General features: G+C 41.6%; 1 protein-coding gene across 7 annotated transcripts in view; it reads right to left on the reverse strand.

The window, feature by feature from the left end:
• FCHO2 (FCH domain only 2) overlaps nucleotides 1-3,177 on the reverse strand; it is an 88,869-nt gene extending 85,692 nt beyond the window's left edge. For all 7 annotated transcript variants that reach the window (XM_017740661.1, XM_017740659.1, XM_008638619.2 and 4 more), the window contains exon 1: nucleotides 3,173-3,177. The gene's annotated coding sequence lies outside the window, so the exon portion shown is untranslated. The remainder of the gene's footprint in view (nucleotides 1-3,172) is intronic.
• Nucleotides 3,178-5,834: the final 2,657 nt, after the last annotated feature.

Raw genomic sequence — 5,834 nt, forward strand, 5'->3', positions numbered from 1 at the left:
GGCAGCGCCACGGGCGCGGCTGCAGAGGGCGGGCTCGGAAACCTCGGGTGAAACCGCTGTGACGCACCAGTGACCGCCGGGAAACGGGCATGCTCAGTGTCACCGTGCGCGGGGGAGAGGACTTTCGTGCTCTTTGAAGGTTCTTCACCCAGAAAGGTGGCTGGGCACTGGAACAGGCTTCCCAGGGTAGTTGTCACACCACCAAACCTGATGGAGTCCAAAAAGCGCTTGGACAACGCTCTTGGGGACACGATTCGAGTCTTCGGGATATCCTTTACATCCCCAAGATGCTAAGGGTTGGACTCGATGGTCCTTGTGGGTGCCTTCCAACTCAGAATATTCTGATTCTGTGAAGTGGCTTCACAACTAAGTCTCATTCCAGCCCAGTAGAGTAAGGTCTTTGAAAGCAGGTGATGATTAGTCCCGTAGGGAATGTTGCAGATAAGGCATAGTTTGCACTTCTAACACATTGTCCCACAGAATTTTACAGTTCCAGTGGCATGCTCCTAATAAAGATGCACCGCATCTAAAGCCAAAGTGTCTGGAGAAACTGATTAATTCAGATCTTCACCTTCTTCAATGACGGTTCAGTCTGTAGACCCTTGTCGCGGGTTGGGTTTGTAACCGGGTGGAAACACCAATTTAGTGTAGTGGTTTGGTCCAAAATACTCATTACTGTTTATCTGCTGTGAGATAAGAATTAGGAGAAATGCAAAGCAGGCACCAAACTTGAAAGAATACAAAGCAGTTTATTAACAGACCTAAAAGAAGAAAAAAAAATTATACCACCTTCAGAACTCTCCTCCTCCCCCCACCTTCCTCCCTTCTCCCACTGACAATGTGAAAAGACAACCCTTAAGATGTTCAGTCTGTTTACCACTTCCATAATAACCTTGTTCAGTCCATTTAGAAAGAGAAGTCTCTTCTTGCTCATGCTATGAAAACATTATCACAACGAGACAGCCGCCCACTTCCAAATATTGTTCAGTCCATTTAGGAAGAGGAGTCTCTCTGCCTGCGTGTGAGTCCTTTCCCCCGACTTGCAGCTTTTCCCGCAACTGCTTTCGAGGGTCCACTCTTGAAGTTTTTTGGGGTACAATTTTAAGGTTGAGCCGTTCAGAAACAAAAACAGAGGCCCTTCTCCTTCCCTGGGAGCAAAGGGTCTTCATCATCTTCATCGTTAGGACTATCTCTGGGAGCATCTCTAGGAACTGAGGTTTTCTCCTTTCCCATTTGGAGCAAAAGTCCTCATCTGGTTCATCTCTAGGGACTGAGGTTTTCTCCTTTCCCGTTTGGAGCAAAAGTCCTCATCTGGTTCATCTCTACGGACTGAGGTTTTCTCCTTTCCCATTTGGAGCAAAAGTCCTCATCTGGTTCATCTCTACGGACTGAGGTTTTCTCCTTTCCCATTTGGAGCAAAAGTCCTCATCTGGTTCATCTCTCCCTGTCCAAACTTCTCATGAAATTACAGCTGCGTCAGCATCTGCCTATCGGCCTGGCCCAAGCAGGGCCTGGCTGGGCCCACTGGCCCCCACACGGGGCGCGCAGCCACCTGTCCCAGCGCCGGAAACGAGAGAGAGCCTGGGGGGGGTTTGTCTATTCTTAAGTGTGGATCACAGAGGTGGTCACAACTTTAAGTGGCTTAGAGAATTGTCCATATTCAAACCGGCCAGCTGATAGGTTCTATCAGTTCCCAGAGGAAGCTGTAAGCACCCCTTAGCAAGGACATCCCTTCCGGGACTATGCTTGCTAACCTATGACAACCCTTCATTGATTCAATATAGTGTATTAGCCAGTGGGGTTGGTACCATTTTTTGGTCCAGAATACAGGGCCACTCAAGTGCCACCTGTGGCCAGTCTGTACCTGGAGTGCTCCTTTGCCATGTATATATGTATATAGTCTTTGTGGCAGAGTCAGCACCACCGGACTCTTTCTGGGACTCCAAAGAGTTCCTGTTCTACCTTAATAGGGTGATTCCTTGCCCAAGACAGCAGTTAGGTTTTCATCTTTGACTAAAAACAGAGGGCCAGGTCTAAGTGGCAATGTGAGGGGCTGCAGCTCATCGTCCAATGCAATCATGCAGTAAGTGCTTTATCCCAACTTGACCCATTGTTTTGTCAGCACAAAGTTTTATCCAAACCAGAAGAAGTAAGAAGCTGATATTCTCAGCTGGGTGTTCAGGGGGCTCCCTTCCTCCTTATGGAAACCCTATTAGTTCTAGTGTGAAAAACGTCACCTGCCTTCAACTTCACACTAATGGTTTTCGTACTTTGTTCTGTATGTTATTAGGTAAGGCATAGAGCAGAACATTCAAGTCATCCCTAAGAAAATGATGAATTCACCAGCTTGTATCAAATTTATGCTGAGTAAATACTTACACGAAAGAAAATGGTTAGGAAAAATGTAGTTCCGAAGTCTACACAGCTATAGAATTTCATCTACCTTTACTTTCATGGATACTTGAGATACTTTCATGGAAGATTAACAGTATCATTCTGAAATGGTATTACAGTTATTGGTAAATGGTTGTAGCTTTAGTCCATCACTTCCATAGCTCCATGGTGAGTTTAGAAGCTCCTTTCTTTCTGGCAATGGAAGTGTATGCCAAGCTGGATAACTTGCCAATGCAGAGAAAACTTCTGTATTCCTTTCATAGTACAAATTTCTTTAAAATTCCCAAGACTGTTAGATCTGGATGTCTCTTTTGATAAGAGGAGCACGTGTACTGTCATTTTAATCATTAATAACATGCTATAGGACTACATTTGAAAAAAACTTCTTTATTCCTCTTTTTACTTAATATAAGTAAGCAGTCTGAATTATGATCTGATCTGAAAAAAACGACATGATTATAGAACATTTTGCAGTGTGCATTGCAATCTGTAAGGATGTACACCAGGACAAACAGTAGATAAACACTGCACGAACAAAGCTGAAGCTTTCTATTCCATAGCAGATAGAAAAACATCTTTCACAGGGACAGATACTATGCTGTGATGGAAGGAGTCTCAGGTTCACTCCTACGTTTCACAGAAAAGTTCCCATTTTCCATATTTTCAAAGCTATGTAGTTCTACCTTATGTGTTGCTATATCTAGATGTGAAGCAACTGCTGCAGTTCTTCAGCAAACTACCATGACAGAAATATCAAACCCATCCTCAGGTTTTCAACAGCTTTCCACATAAATTTGAGTGAAACGTGCAATCTTAATTTTAAGGCATGCTCCAACATAGGTACAGTTATACCTATACAGTTAAACCACTTTAATACAGATGACGATCAGGATCAATAGTTACATTTTTAGATTTTTCTACATAGAGAAATCCGGAGTGGATTACTAAATGCAGAGACAATGTCCCTTATTCTGGAAGTTCCTGCTCTGCATGTTAGTGAAGTCTTTGAGGATACTTTGCAATAGTATAACTTATAATTCTTTAATCTTATCTTCTTCCCTAGGTATTGGCTGCTAAAGACAGGATACTAGGTTAGGTAGACCCTTGTTTGTCCCAGTACAGTCATTCTTTTGTTTTCCTAGTGCAATGGAGGCATAGAGAAAGGGACATTGTTTTGAAAGCCATAAATACACAGTCCTGCATAATAAAACAAGAATTCCTTGCATATTTTCAGCAGTGTTCACGGAAGATTGAAATTGTATTCTGGATTGTTGATTTTTTAATAGTTAAAAAAGCAGTTCCTCACATCATCTACATGAGTGTAAGGTAAAGAACCACCACAACAAACCTCACTGGAAGGGTATGAAGAACTGAAGAGATGTCTTAGCTATAGTAATTTACTAGTTATATTTTATGAATGTGTCTTTGTTTTAGAGAATTCAAGAAGAAATGCTCTGGAATGAGTTGCTTCTTGTTACAGGCTTAAACAACTCTTTTCCACCAATAAGGAATGAATACAAGTAGATGTAAGAGAAAAAAATAACACTTTACTAACAATCAGAACAGCAACAGGCAAAGAATAACAGTAAATAACTGCTAGATACCATATTGCTAAATCTCACAGGGTACCACCCCTCCAAGATGGCTCTCTGCGGCCGAGCATGTGGTTCCATGGACAAAGGGGAAAATGGTGCCAGTTCTTCCCCTGCTCAATGCTCTGCTTATCTCCCTGATGGCTGGAGCTCCAGCTGGTATTCTCTGGATCACAGGTCTAGAACTCGTGGAGGAAGTTCACTTTTCTCTTGGCAGGAGATGGCAGGGCAGGCAAGGCGGGGCAGGCAAGGCAGGGCAGCTGGACTGGGTTGACTCGTGGTTTTCCCTCCTTGGCCAGGCAATGCTAGTGGAATTTGCCCTGAGGCAGCCCAAGACCACTAACTGCAGCCTCTCTGAGATGAGAAAAAAAACCCAAAAGAGAACCCAAAACCGAACAGCCTCTGTCCACACTGCCTCAGCTCCATAGCGAGAAGCCAAGAGCCAAACCAAGAGGCCAGAGTGAGAGCTCTGCCTCAGCAAAAATGAAAAGCCCAGCAAGGCAAAACTTAGGCAGCAAAAGAGGGCGAGTTGCTTGCTAGACCCGACTTTAAAAATGCCCACAATACCACCCTCCCCAGTTCCATCTTCCAGCTGCAGGGTCTTAAAGAGACAGTAACAATTTTGGGGCACATATAGATACAGAATACAATAACCTTTTTGGGTTACCCATGCCAGAATATAATGCTAGTTTTTGAAAAAGTATGCTATTTGCCATTAATATGGGTTGAACATGTTAAAGGAGGCATTTAGCTCAGTTCGTCTATCAGAAAAGCATCCCTGATTGTGCAGTTTGCTATATGCATCTCCATGCACCCATTCTCCCATATTTCCAGTTTCTGGTTTTTAAGTGTTAATATTAAATAAAGATTGTATATTTTGTTTTTACTTACAGCAACTAAGTTAATTTGTTTCATGTCAAAGCCATCTGAAAATGAATTATAAACTCTAGGTAAAACAACCGTACTCAACTATCAGTAAAATTGTTAACACATGTATTGTAATTAGTAAAATTAAATGTACTAATTTTAAGATAAAAAGAAGAATAGTCCAAACAATTGCAAAAAATAATTCTGATTATTATATAACTTAATGTCATCATGAATTGCCAAAGAGCTAGTTGACATTTAAAGTTTCTTATAAAGAGTTAAGAAACAGATGCAGCTAAAATACTCTAACACTACACTTTATCTTTAAAGAGGATCTGAAGAAGCAGATGGAGATATTTTATATACCACATACATATTTCATATACTACACTGAGAATATGCCTTGAAAAATGCATCTTCTTTCTTCATTGTCTTTGCTAAAACAACTACTCAAAAATCTACAGGTATATTAGAAAGACTACAAGCAGCAGAAGGGGATGTAAAAAGCCAGAGTCCACTGTGGTGGAGAACAAAAGATGAAGTGAAGACAGAGTGATTGTTAGCTAAGTCCTGTTCAAGAGTCGTTTCAGTTTGGTCAGGTTACCTTGTAGGATTGAAAAGCCACCAGGATTATGTTCTAACCAAGCAATGGTACCTGCATACCTGCAGATACTACTGAGAAGTTTAATAATTCACTTGCTTATGACCTACACATTACCTTCATTACTAGACATTTATTGCAGATTTTTTGTACAGAAAGTGCAATAAAATCCCACAGGCAGAAGGTTAGAGCTGGTAAAGTTCAGGAAAAAAAAAATCTGCCTAGGAAAAAGACATTATAAAGCTAGCAGCAAATACAGCTAACTTGAAATAATTTATTCAACGGGAATTCTCCCAGACAGTCTTAATACAGGGTAAGCCCTTTTCTGAAATACATGCATAAACTGAAAATACAGTCTGATGAGAGAACACTGCTGAGAT

This window comes from Corvus brachyrhynchos, unplaced genomic scaffold (assembly GCF_000691975.1).
Source record: "Corvus brachyrhynchos isolate BGI_N302 unplaced genomic scaffold, ASM69197v1 scaffold467, whole genome shotgun sequence".
Taxonomy (NCBI): Eukaryota; Metazoa; Chordata; class Aves; order Passeriformes; family Corvidae; genus Corvus; species Corvus brachyrhynchos.